The sequence below is a fragment of the Halichoerus grypus genome, chromosome 3 (assembly GCF_964656455.1).
Source record: "Halichoerus grypus chromosome 3, mHalGry1.hap1.1, whole genome shotgun sequence".
Taxonomy (NCBI): domain Eukaryota; kingdom Metazoa; phylum Chordata; class Mammalia; order Carnivora; family Phocidae; genus Halichoerus; species Halichoerus grypus.
Genome location: NC_135714.1, coordinates 146,471,027 through 146,483,988, shown reverse-complemented (window position 1 = coordinate 146,483,988; position 12,962 = coordinate 146,471,027). Strand labels below are relative to the sequence as shown.

General features: G+C 45.4%; 1 protein-coding gene and 1 long non-coding RNA gene across 15 annotated transcripts in view; one reads left to right on the top strand and one right to left on the bottom strand.

Annotated features, from left to right (window-relative positions):
* The window catches only part of LOC118531498 (uncharacterized), a 187,994-nt gene that overhangs the window by 163,105 nt on the left and 11,927 nt on the right, over positions 1-12,962 (bottom strand). For 12 of the 14 annotated variants that reach the window (XR_013446565.1, XR_013446566.1, XR_004915233.2 and 9 more), the window contains exon 1: positions 6,337-7,440. The exons of 1 other annotated variant lie outside the window; for it this stretch is intronic. This is a non-coding gene — a long non-coding RNA (uncharacterized LOC118531498). Of the gene's footprint in view, positions 1-5,735; positions 5,839-6,336; positions 7,441-12,962 lie in introns of those variants that run through there. One more of the 14 variants, XR_004915237.2, reaches the window with a different exon arrangement.
* The window catches only part of MFAP3L (microfibril associated protein 3 like), a 39,170-nt gene continuing 33,846 nt past the window's right edge, over positions 7,639-12,962 (top strand). Inside the window, exon 1 of the mRNA XM_036085565.2 lies at positions 7,639-7,792. The gene's annotated coding sequence lies outside the window, so the exon portion shown is untranslated. The remainder of the gene's footprint in view (positions 7,793-12,962) is intronic.

Below are 12,962 nucleotides of genomic sequence, written 5' to 3'. Positions count from 1 at the left end.
TGACCTTCAAGCTATAAAATGAGTGTGAGGCAGGGGGAGAAGGAGTGTGATTTTCCTATGGATGCCTGTTTTGGGGCTCTTTTGTAATACTACCATCTTCAGAAATCTCTTTGGTTCTCCTGCTCTTCAGGTACCCTGAGGAATGGGGGCCCAGTGCCAGATGAATTACAAGTTGGTGAAGGGCTAAGGGATGACAGGTAGTTCTGCTCGGAGTGAACTTATTACCTACCATGTCTCTCATGGGCAATAAGCAATAGTGGGCTTTTAATGTAATTAAATGTAATATTCATGTAACAGATTCCTAAAGATGGGCTGGGCACTCCCCTTTCAAGCTTAGTCCATTTTCAATAATTAGTCCTACAGGCCAAAGCACACACACAGAATTATAAATCACTGGAATCAATCACATCAAGACAGATGTGCAGAATCCTTTTATACTCCACTCTGTTTTCTCCCTGTCATTGCAAGCCAATGCCATTACGCTTATTAATGATTCTTAGCTGTACCTCTGATCCACCTCACCCTATATTCTATACTTGTGAGCACAAAATCATAATTTCTGCTCAGTTTAAGGAAACCGGTCCATTTAGTTCAGAAATATAATCACAGAATTCTTCAAGTTTTAAGGATGGTTAATTTCAAAATTAAGCCACCTTTAAAATTCCTACAAAAGCAAAAAGGAAGACTAATTGAAATTAATAGTAGAAATGCTATTATATTTAATTAATAGCTGAAATTACAAGAGAGAACCCGTAAACCATGATGCTGAAAAAATAGCCACAAACTATTTCTTAGAAACCTTCTTCAAAATGTTTCATGCTTTCAGCCCTATAGTGATCCACAATATTTTAGTAGCTTTCCCTTTGTGCCAGCTGACCCAAATCAGGGAGAAACATGCTGGTAACAGATCTGAAACACTTCATCAGAAAAAGCAGAATCAATGTCACACAGACTGAGGCCAAAGTCTGAATGGCGTTTCAGACCAGCCAAGCGACTGATGGTATTTGTATTTTAAAACGCCTGCCTCCAAGATACTCCAACGCATAGTTCTAATACCAATATCCAGCATGTAGTTGAACAAAATTTATTGGCATCTATTATAGGCCAGAAACGATACTAGATTAGACTGAAAAGACTACTAAAGAGAAGCTGCAAAGCTTACACATGCCTGAAAAGCAGGTGTGGTCCAAATGGGAGAGACCCTATTCCCTTAGCCGTATAACCAGAGTTATCTCAAACCCCCACACTGTCCCTAAGTGAAAACAACGATCCATAAGCACACTCATCCATGGTGCAGAATGAACCAAACACTGTGGTTCCTGTAATGACATGTAGAAATCGTATGTATTATTTGGGAGAGGGAGGGCGGGGGTCACACTAAAGGCTAGCACACAGAACTGTGTCTTTTGCGATAGGAAAGAACAGAGTTTCAATCTGTTAGAAAACTTCCTTCCTAGGGTTGGCTCAAACTACCACTGTAACATCGTCAAAAGTACATTTCAGTACCCTCTTAGCCCTCACCTGTGCGACAATTCACTTGTGGATGTCCAGAGTGTTCATGCGCCCCACTATGAAGCCTCTCAGGGAAGGGCCTGGGCTTTGGACCACAGCTTTATGGAAACCTAACCTAGCAGAGGAGAAGGCCTCAAGAAAGGAAACCAGATCTCCATATAATGAGGGCCTTCTCAGCCTTCCAGTGTCCTTCAAATCCTACCAAATGAAAACCAGTTATTTCTACCTAGTGCCGGGCAAGCATCTTATTCTCCCCATTCTTGCCTCTGTAAGTCCCCTAAGCCCCCAAAAGAGCTTGTGCTCCCCCATCATCCACCTCATCCTCTGCCCTCCCTGCCCTAGCCACACAGAGATTTCTGGTGTTACATTTAACTATAAGCTAAAAAGAAAAAATAATAGAATTTCCTTCCCTTCCCTCTCAACACAAGTATATTTACCACTCAAAAGACAGAGGCATGAAAATCACCAGCAGAGAAATGGACAATTCACCTCTCCGAGTTTATTTTGGGTTTCTCACTGCGTAGATTTACCAGGTTATTCCAGCTGAGGTCACAGTGATGCTGCAGATGTTCACCTGGGCTTGAGAGCCCCTCCGGCCTGAGTGCCCCTCGGGCCTGAGCAGCATTCTGACGTTGGTACTGTGACCTCCCTGTCAACTGTCAGGGACAAAGGACTGTCCTTGTGGGACTCTTGGAGAATATGTTGGCTTCCTATGGATGTTCGCTTTCCCACTTGTTGGACAGTGATTTGTTTGTTTGATTACTTGGGTCCCCCAACACTGACCTCTGCCACCCTATGGTGGGAAAGTGGATGTTTGACCTTCCCTCCTTCCCAAGGAAATTATAAACTGAAACAAAACAAGCTATGTGCAAAACATAACTTTTCCAGAATCCAAGAGAGAAGCACCTGTGAAGTCAAGTTTTTACGAAGGGTTCCCTCTAGGACTCACCCCATCTCCCCGGGCAGCCTTTCCAGGGCTCTGTTCACTCTTCTCTTACCAAGGGGTGCCCTCTTCTCACCTTCCCCTGCAAATATCCATCTGCCATTCAGAAAGCCCCTACACACGGGAAAAGATTCTTGGATTCATCCCTTTTCCTGCCGATAATTCATCCCTAAATGTGACTCACCGTGTGCACGGAAGCCCTGATGGGTGGGAGGCTTGTCTCCAATGGTTATTAATGTCCCAGACTGGCAAAGTGTCCGGGAGGGCAGGGCTTTGATGCCTGCTCCCAGGGAGGGCCAGGAAGGGCATGACCCTTTGAGCTGGAGTTTCTGCCCCGCGTGAGTTGCAGGCATGCCATCTGCGCTCCTGATTATTGCCGCTGGCTAACTGGTTAGACCACACACACATGCCCACACACCTCCAAAGGACCAACACCAGTGCTCAGTCGAAACCCATAACGAGGAAGGGAATATTTTTCTAATACTGATTCATACTTCTCAAGGTGCTTCACTCTCCTTGGCCAGCGCGTCACAAGATCGTGGAGAGAAGTATTTGTTTTCTTTCATTCCTCCCCCATGCCCCTTCCTGTGTCCTTTCAGACTCCCAGGAACAAGGAAAAAGCCTAATGTAGGGTCACAAGACCTCTTACTGTCCTCTTGCAGGAAGGGGGTAAGGTCAGAACTTCCACTGTCCCACCCACGCTTTGTCAAAGGAGGCTGAATTGAGGACAGAGGTGCTGGCGAATAACACGGGGCCTACATGGTCACTGAGTAAAAATCCTTGTGTGCTTCAACACAGAGAAAAACAAGAAGCTCCCTTCCTAGGGGCTCTTCCATATTCTCCACACTCTAAAATAAGTCAAGGCTATTTAATCAGCACAAACATGGATGACACTTTTTGAAACGGACTGATATCCTTTCCACTCACATATATCTCTCTGCCAAAGAAAACCAATTATTGGGGCTACTTGAAGTTCTGGACTAAGAGTTACTAGTTTTCCTTTTATCCATATGATACAGAGCGATGTTTCGCAAATACAGTGTGTGAAATCCCCTTGAGGGCTTGTTAAAATTGCTGCCCTGGAGACCATTCTATCCAGGAGGTCTGGAAGGCGTTCCTCATCCCCTGGGAGGTTCTAAAGCAGGTGGTCATTCCCCTCCATAGTTAGCTTTAGGTGGTCCAGGCAGACAATAGGAGCTGGAAGAACTATAAAAATTATGTTCATTCCTAAAGGGTTAATCTGCTTTCCAGAGGTGCCATACTTCCAACAGAAAAAATAAACAAAATCTATTCTAAGGACTAACTATTTAATTAGAGAATAATAACAACCCCATGGAAAAAAACACAGTGATAAAGAACAATGGAATTTGTGGATTAATTAGCAATACAATGCTGAGCTTTGTGCAGTTAGAGACTGATAATACAAGTACATCAGACTGGCTCACAACACACTTCCTGGATTTCTGAAGCTGAAGAAAATTCACTGAGTTTAAGGTCAAATCTGAGATCTTGCTTATATTACTCAAAAAAGCATAACAATTCAGCAGGTTGTATGTGATGTGGCTTTGTTCTGGTATTTTTTTCTTTGCATTCTATTTACAATACTCAGGAAGAATTTTTTAAAAATAATGAGTTTTAAATATTGTATGCGTACAAATGTCGATCATTCATTTATTAAGTAAAATATTACTGAAAACCGAAAAACAAAGATACAAAGATGATTGAAACAAGCTCTTGTTGTCACATTGCCGACAATGTAATGCAGGAGTTGAAAAAAAAATAATAAACCAAGGTTAGGTGTCAAAATGAAGAAAGTATATGGTATATAGGTGAAGTATTCACGAGAAAGTCATCTTGAGGAGGTCGCAGGGGACCAAGCTTGAACTGGACCTTGAAGGCTTATCAGTTGCCAAAGGGTGAACAAGCAGAAAGAAGAAACAAAAGAACTACAGGAACATGGAGGCATGAATTCGCATAGCAAGTAGCTCGGGTTGGCTAGGATATGGGACACTAGGGGACACTGGCTGGAGATTGATCTGGAGAGGGAGACGGGCCAGTTCATGCTTAAAATTTGGACTTTATCCTGAAGGCACTATGAATCCATACACTAAGGGTTTAGCAAATATACTAAAATATAATTTGCTTAGAAAGAAAAGTCTGAGGAGGCATGGAGACTGGATTGGAGGAAACACAGGGAGAGAGAGGACTCATTTGGAAGGGATAATGGGCCTGAGAGGGCAGTGCAGGTGGAGGGTCCATATGCAGAGATGTCTAAGGGTAGGGTGGGCAGTGCCCAGTAGCTAGCTGAATGACAGACAAAAGGCAGATGGATGAATCGAGGATAGCATCCATATTTGTGGTATGCAGAGCTGAGAAGATGGGGGTTCCAGTAACCAAGTTAGGACACATAAGTAGGAGAGCGACTACAGCTCTTGAGTTGTGTTTGGGACATATAGAGCTCAAGTTTCCTAAGGGTCACAGGAATTAAGATATTGGTAGATTACATATAAGAGTCCAAACTCAGGGAGATTTGGAGAGGAATATAATGTTTGGGACAAAGATAATACTCAAAATATTAATAACCATTAGAGACCAATGGTCAGGCATAGACACTGACCAATGAGAATAGGTGCCTGATGGACCAGAAAGAATTGCAGCAATTAACAGCTAGCAAGACACCAACTGAACACCACCTTGGTCCTGACAGTCATCGGATTGGAAGAGCAGAAAGGAAAGCGGAAGGGAAGAGGCCACAGGACAGAGCACTTACAATGGGGTGGTGCAAAGGAAAAGAACCTGGAGAACGAAGATGAGAAGGAACCGTCAGAAAGACAGGAAAACTAAGAAAGGTTTATGTCATAGAAGACTGGGGACCAGAAAGCTTCAGATGGGAAGGAATGGCAGTATGGACTATTAAAGAGATGTCTTACCCATCTCTTCCCCAGCCAGACTATTTGTGGTGTGGATGTCTATAGGGAACAAGAGCAGTGCTCAGGAGGTACCAGGAACCACGGAGTCTCAAAGCTGAGGGATGAGGGTGACCCAGCACAAGTTAGGGTCCAGGGGGAAACACTAAAGTTCTTCCCAGGAGTGACCTTCCACTGAAGATGGTGTCTCCAATCATGCTGAAGCTGAACCGGGGCTGGATGAGAGTGAGAGGTTGAAATGAAGCCAACCTTTAGTGACGGTATCTCCCACTATCACACCAAACGTCACTAGGCAGCTGACCCATCTGCCCATTTCCTTCCTCAGACAGAAAACAGACAAATATCCCACTGACCTGCCTGGGCTCACTGCAAGGCTCTCTCTGGGTTCTCGAGTTTATTCACCTCAAGCCTGTAAAATCTCTTCCCTGTAATCTTTCTCCATTTCAGTCTTCTCCTCTGTGACAGAGCATTAAAAGCAAATTTCCCACACCTGCTTCAAGCCTATTTAAAATAGCATGAGAGCATTCTGCTGATTCTCTGAGAATTTGAAAAAAGGTGGACAGGAGTCGCAGTGAACACAGAATTGTTGGAAGGAAAAAAAAGTAATATAATACTGTGGAATTATTTGAAAGTGAGGACAAACATTTAATCTTTGATAAAACAAGAGAAAATTTAGGGCTCTAGTGCAAATCAAAAAAAGATTTAGGTTTCTTTAAAGAAAGATGGGCTGAAAAGTTCTTAGAGCTTAAAACGTGTTATTATTGGAGATGCCATAAAACCAATGTTAAAATATTATTTCTAATTTTAATGTTTTAGGGAAAAATCAGGCTTTGAGTCACTTATAAGCCAGATCCCATGCACCCCCCCCCCAACACAGGCCTGGGTAGAAGCGACCTGTCCACGTGTCGAAGCTATAGCGCAACTCGAGGACCCCGCTTCCACCCGCCTCCTGACCTTCGATGTCGTGACGAGCGAGCGCAGCTACATCAACCTTGGGCAACGAGATGCAGCCGCGTGCGGCATTCTGGCACTGTCCGGAGCATGCTCAGTCGAGTCCTGACCCACTTTGCAGGTCCGAGCTCCTGGCAGGGGGTCGGAGGTGCTACTTTGTTCCGTTTGCCAAGGACGGAGAGCAGGAGGAGGGAGGCTGGGAGTTGCTTAAAGACGCCTCTCTCCTTGTCAGCAGTCCCTGACCCGGCGGCGGAACAGGCCCAGCCTGGCATAGAAGCCACCGGGAACGTCAGTGTTGAAAGTCCACCCTTCCGGGTTTTCTCAGCAACCAAAGGAGAAGTGGGCGGTACTGGAGTAAAAGAGTCGGTATGGGGGCGTGGCCAAGGGGCGGCCCGAAAGGAGCCAGGGAGGAGGAGCCTGGTCCGGGCCCCAGAAATTGTCTCCCGCAAGCCTAAAAAAGGGGGGGTGGGGGGGGTCGCTGCTTACATTGCAGGACGGTGCTGCCGAAGTTCTGCAGGCGTTTTCAAAAAATCATTTTAGAATAACATAGAATAACATATCTTATTTAAAAAGCACCAGATTGTCCGTTATAGAATACTGAGAAACTGTAACTAATCAAAAAATAAGGAAATTAAAAATCCCTGGAACCTCACCACTCAGAAGCCACCAGTGAACATCCTGCTGTACTTTCTTGCAGCCGCTTCTGTGTGGGCTTTAGAAGTGACAGCGGAGTCACCCGGTAAGGCCTGCGAAGCTTTTGATTGCCAGGTGGCTTCACAGGTGGCCTTGGAATAGGGTAAGTCCAGAGGCTGGAGGGTTGGCTCTCTCCCGTGTCCCAGGATGGGATCCTAGGAAACCTGTTCCTGGGTGTCCCTGAACAACAATGCGACGCGACGCTCAGAAAAGTTGCGCTGGAAGCCCTGGGAGCGCCCTGCTCCCCGACAATTATCAGTCACGCTGCCCAAGCATCACAGCGTCGGAAATAAGTGCCCTCGGCTCCAGCAACACCCTAGGCGTGCTTGAGCGGAGCCCCGGGGACCGAATCCCGCCCCAGAGGCTGCACCGGCTGAATGAGGGACTCCCGGGCACATTCAGCCCGCCCCCCTCCTCTGCGGGTGGATCCCGCGGCTCTCACAGGTTCGCCCGGCGCCGCCCGCTCCGCCCCGCGCCCGTGGCTGCTGCGAAAACCCGGCGGCGACACCCCTCCCGGCCCCGCGCCTCCGCGCCGCCCGGCGAGCCGCACTGGGCATGCTCGGCACCGGCCGGCTCCGGCTGCTGTAGGTGGGAAGCTCCGCACTCCCGGCCGCCCGCGGCGCAGCCCGCATCGCTGCCCGGCGCCTGCGGAGGCAGCTCGCCCGCAGTAGGCGCTGCCGGGCGCGGGGCGTGGAGCGGCGACGGCTCGTAGGCTGGCCATGGCGAGGAGCGCAAGGCGGCCACCTGAGTGGCGCGGCGGCGTCAGGTTAGCAGGGGCGCCCGGACAGCAGGGGCGGCGGGGCGCGGGTGGCAGGGAGCCCCGCACGGGGTGGGCGGCCGGGTCGCTGCGGCCGCTGGGGCCGAGGAACTTTCGGGCGCTTAGGCTGGCGGAGCCCAAGGAGGAGGCTGCGTGCTGGAGGCGCCGCGAGGTCCCAGTAGCGGGCTCCTGGGGGTCTCAGGATGCTTCGAGATCCGTGCGGGGCGGGACCCGGGGGGCCGGTGGTTTGGGGACAGCCACCTCCCAGGCTTGTGCCGTAATCTTCCTACGGCGAAGAGCGCGGTGTCTACAGTGTGATGCCTAGGAGCCTCCCAAACCTCCGGGGGGCAAGGGAACGCCAAGCAGCGGCGGGGGCCTTCGCCGGACTCCAGATCGCTCGGGTCACCGTGCCTCAGTTTCCCCGGGACGGGGGTAGGGTGTACTGTCCCGTGGCCCGGAGGCCCTGAGTTCGTGTTCTGCGCCCAGAGCCGGGAGAGTGCAGCGTCCTGATGCTGCAGGAGTGCGAGAAGCTGTGGGTGCAGCAAGCCACCGCCTCGCGACTGGAGCTCTCGGAGTTTGTCGCATTTGACTCCATAGCAAGTTGACATCGAATTGCTTCATGGCATGGAATGGGGAAACGTGCTTCATCGGCTTAAAAAAACCAAAGTAATTGCAAAGCCGATTTATTTTAAGCTCGACTATTAACTTGCCTTGGCCTCCAAAAAAACTTGAGCTTGCAAGTTGCAAGATTTATAAAGCAAGCTAGCAAAAAAAAAAAAGAAGAAGAAGAAGAAGAATGTAGGTCCATTATCTGCTCACACCGTAGAAAATAATCTATTATGGTCGAATTGTCATTGTTTTTAAGGATACTTGTTAGCAGAAAAGTTTGGTTACTGTAGCAGTCTTTATTTTGTGTTAGCTTATATTAAGAACTTGGAAATCTAGCTTTGGAGAAGCTCAGTGTTTTTTGTAAAGGTTTCTCACTTTTGCTTCTAGATGAAACACATTTTTTTCAGTTGCTACTATGCTGAACATAGTAAAATTGTTCAGGATGAAATGCAAGATGGAAGAAGATTTATATTCAGAAGGGAGAATGTTAGAACAATATCGTTCCTACTGGCATTTTACTTTTACAGAAAAATGCAGTTTGTAGATCCCACTGGGGTTTCTACTGTTGGTTCTTGCTAAAAAACATTTAGTACCATTACAACTCTTAGGATTATTGGATTTAATCGGAGCAAGGTAAACAATCCTTGTTCTAGGGGGAACCTGTTCTACCTCTCAGGCTATATCCTCAAGCCTGTTTCCGTAAGTACCACTTAGTAGGTTCAGTTGTTTTATTTATTAAGCTTATTACAAAACTTCTTGTTTGCATTCTTGACAGACCTTAAGACTTTGGAGGTGCATTGACTTTTCATTGGTTTGTGAATAGCCTTTAATGTTTGTTCTGGCCTGAGATGGCTCCAGCTCTAATTCCAGATCCTCTGAGTGATTTCCCCAGGGAGCTTTCTGCTTAGCCTATACATAACCAAGATTTAAGAACAGGAAAGGCTTAAAATGTCCAGACAACAACAATAGCAATGACATGATAGTCTTTCTACAAATTAGGCCTGAAGTCCTCCATGTTAGCCCAGTTGGTTGGTTGGTGGTGTTCATTGCTCCTAAATGTACTTCTAAATACATTCACAGAACAATTTAGAAGTTTGGGGAAAAAAACAAAAAAACACAAACACTGAGAAATTGCACTTCCCTTCTCTATAAAAATGCACCAAGTTTAAAATCGGCCTTGCAGCACCGCATACATGCACAATTAATCCTGTAGAGCAAGTCTTGTGTTCTCAGGCTGCATTCCCAAGTGGCAGTCAATAATGTCTCCCCTTAGCCTTGGCTTCTTCGTGACCTAGAGGAAGCAGCAAGGCCTAAGTGTCCCTCTTTGTGAATGTGAGGTTTAATACAGATTAGTAGGCCCCCTTTTGGATCTAAAAAAATCTCATTTTTTCAAGATTAGGAAAAGCAGTGAAATTTAACAAATGGCATGTTTAAACACTGCTTATTGCCTCAGGAATTCCACAAGAGAATGGAGTTTCCTAAATGAAAATGACCAAAACTGACAAGATTTAGGTCCAAGAGGGGTTTTACTATTGCTAATGGAGAAAAAATAGCAGAGTAGACTTTGTATTCAAATTAGGAAACAGGTGATCAATTCTTCTTTTTTTTTTTAAGATTTTTATTTATTTATTTGACAGAGAGAGATACAGCGAGAGAGGGAACACAAGCAGGGGGAGTGGGAGAGGGAGAAGCAGGCCTCCTGCGGAGCAGGGAGCCAGACACGGGGCTTGGCTCGATCCCAGGGTCCTGGGATCATGACCTGAGTGGAAGGCAGACGCTTAACGACTGAGCCACCCAGGCACCCCCAATTCTTCTTTTTCTGTGCCTGTTGGGTTCCTTCAACTCAACTGCTAGGCACGTAATTTTTCATTTTATTTTCATGTCTTTAGATTTCTGTACTGTATGGTGTTGTAGGTGACATTGGATATTCATAGCAAACTATTGGCCTTTAAAAATAGATCTTCCCGCATTCATGTGGCCATAATTTATTCAACCTCTCCTTCGGCTTGTAATTTGAATAGTTGAGTAGTTAAGGCTATTTTAAATTTTGTTTAATTTTGAAATTTTGTTCTATTTTTTTTTTTAATGAAAAACTTCCAGATACTGAAATACCAAATAAATATTGTGGCAAAGTGGCTTTTAACCTCCAACGTAGTATAGTCAGATTTGTTAGATGAGTGTCATTTTTTGGAACTCAGAAATCATTCAGATAGTATCACTTCCCTCACCTAACCAAGCGCTTGGGGTGCAGCTTGCCCTTTTCCAGCCACGCCTAGGAGAACACTTAAAACTGACATGTTGTGATCCATGGCAATTCACATTAAAGTTAGAAATCTTAAAAAAGAAAAAAAAAAGAAATATCCTTAGATGTGAATGGTCTAAGTTTGCTATAACGCCTCCTGGAATGGTTGAAGAATTAAGGGGTTTGATTGAAAATGGGTTAAGACCCAGTTAAGAGCTGTTGGAACTAGTTTCTAAGCTACACTCAAAACAGAAGCCCTGTGAATTTATGGGCTTGCCTCTGCCTCCACCTGAGGTCTTCACTCATTAAAATATCACATTCATTTTTCTTCCCCACAGTCTTTAATAGTTAGGCCCCAGGGGCTGCAGAAATGAATAAGACTTGGTGACTCAGAATCTAGTCAGAGACAGACTTGAGGACAAATAAACTATAGTGCAAGGTAAGTGCTCCAAGAGAGGTATTTGTACATGGGACTGAGGAGACAAGAGAAATGAGCCCCTTGGGTTGGAGGAAGAGGGGGGGCATGAAAATAGTGACATTTCCATAGGATCTTAAGGAATTTGGGCAGAAGTCTTCAAAGCAGAGAAGTGAACTCTCCAGGCAGAAGGAACACCACTTTGGTAGTTAGAATAATGGCCTCCCAAAGATGTCCACTCTGGGACTTTGCAGATTGATTAAGTTGAAGATTTGGAGATGGAGAGAGTATCTGGATCATTCAGTGGGCCTAGTGGAATCACGAGAGTCCATATAGGTGAAAGAGGAAAGCAGAAGTCAGTGTCAGAGTGAGGCCATGTGAAAAAGATTCGACTGCCCCTTGCTGGCTTTGAAGATAGAAGGGGGCCACGAATCAAGAATGTGGGCAGCCTCTAGAAGCTGGCAAAGGCAAGGAAACAGATGCTCTTCTAGAGCTTCCAGAAGGAACACAGCACTGCCAACTCTCCGATTAGCCTAGTAAGATCCCTTTTGAACTTTTAACCCACAGAACTGAAAGACGATACATTTGTATGTTAAAGTCACTAAGTTTACGACTTAGTGTCATAGAAAGGAGCAGTAGAAAGCTAATACAACCATTATGCAAAGAAAGACTTGATATGATGGAATAATGAGCAGAGGCAGGAGAAGGAATGAAATGGTCCTTTCATTGTGATGAACTTGGTGCCATGCAAAGGAGTTTGGATTTTATCCTATTACATATAGAGAAACAATGGGAAACCAGCTAAGCATTTTTAAACAGGAACATGCAATGAAAGACTGCTGCAAGATTTATCTTCCTAAAAAGGCAATGTATGGCTACACCCCAAGTTTCATACAGCTGTTTGACAAAGGGTGTCTAGCCAGAGGTGGTCAGTGACAGAAATCTGGAACCCGCATGGTATATAATTCAGTTCTCTGAATTGATCTGAGACAGCATTTGTATACATCTGTGAAATTAATAGCTTAAGAGACTCATTCACAATTTGTAATAGAAGAAGGTCATAAAAAATAAAGCAGAAGGGCCAAGTCACATTTTGACTACTTTGTTTCTGCCCATTGTCCCCTTAGCAGACAGCTGCTCTGCTGGCTGTGTACCATGCAGACGTGACCAGAGAGCCATGAAAGCTCAAATCTAATGCAGTTAACTTGAGATGATGTGATGTCACCTGGGCCAGCTCTGACCAGTTGCTCGTAGCTTGTGGGATGTTATGGGCTTGTACTGGCTCAGCTGGGAAATGGCCAGAATCAACTAGCAGTCTTCACTATAGGCTCCGTATTTGCCAGGGTATGGATGAAAGCTATGATACTAGATGACCTAACTTCTGTAAGAAATTCAGTCATTCTTTCCAAACATATTTATTCACTCTCTCTCTGATGTTCAAGGGTTTAATTTCTGTCCTATAAAAACTTACAGTCTGGTTGAGTTGACATCTCTGAGTCTGGAAAACCTCAACTGAAGAAATCTACCTTAGTGTTACAAGAGAGGCTCTGAACTGAAACTAAACTATATGTTAGAAAAAATCGGTAAGAGAAAAACACACTTTTCAGACAGCATGGGTAAAGGAAGCCCTTGGCTGGCAAAATCTGAAACTGGAAACAGTAAGACTTGACTAAGAATCATCTTAATAAAAATAAAACTGTGTATCTACATTGTCTAGCTCCCATTTGTATAACTTTTAAGATTTTTACCCAAATGTCCTTATAAAATGACGTAATAATTATTGTTTACCACTGTAAAGGACTAGCTCGTTGCAAACCATTCCTCTTTCTTGAATCTCCTCTGCCTTGGTCTACTGGGATACGCATCCCTAGTTCTCTCCATGCTTAGTTTATTTTATTTTATTTTTTTATTGC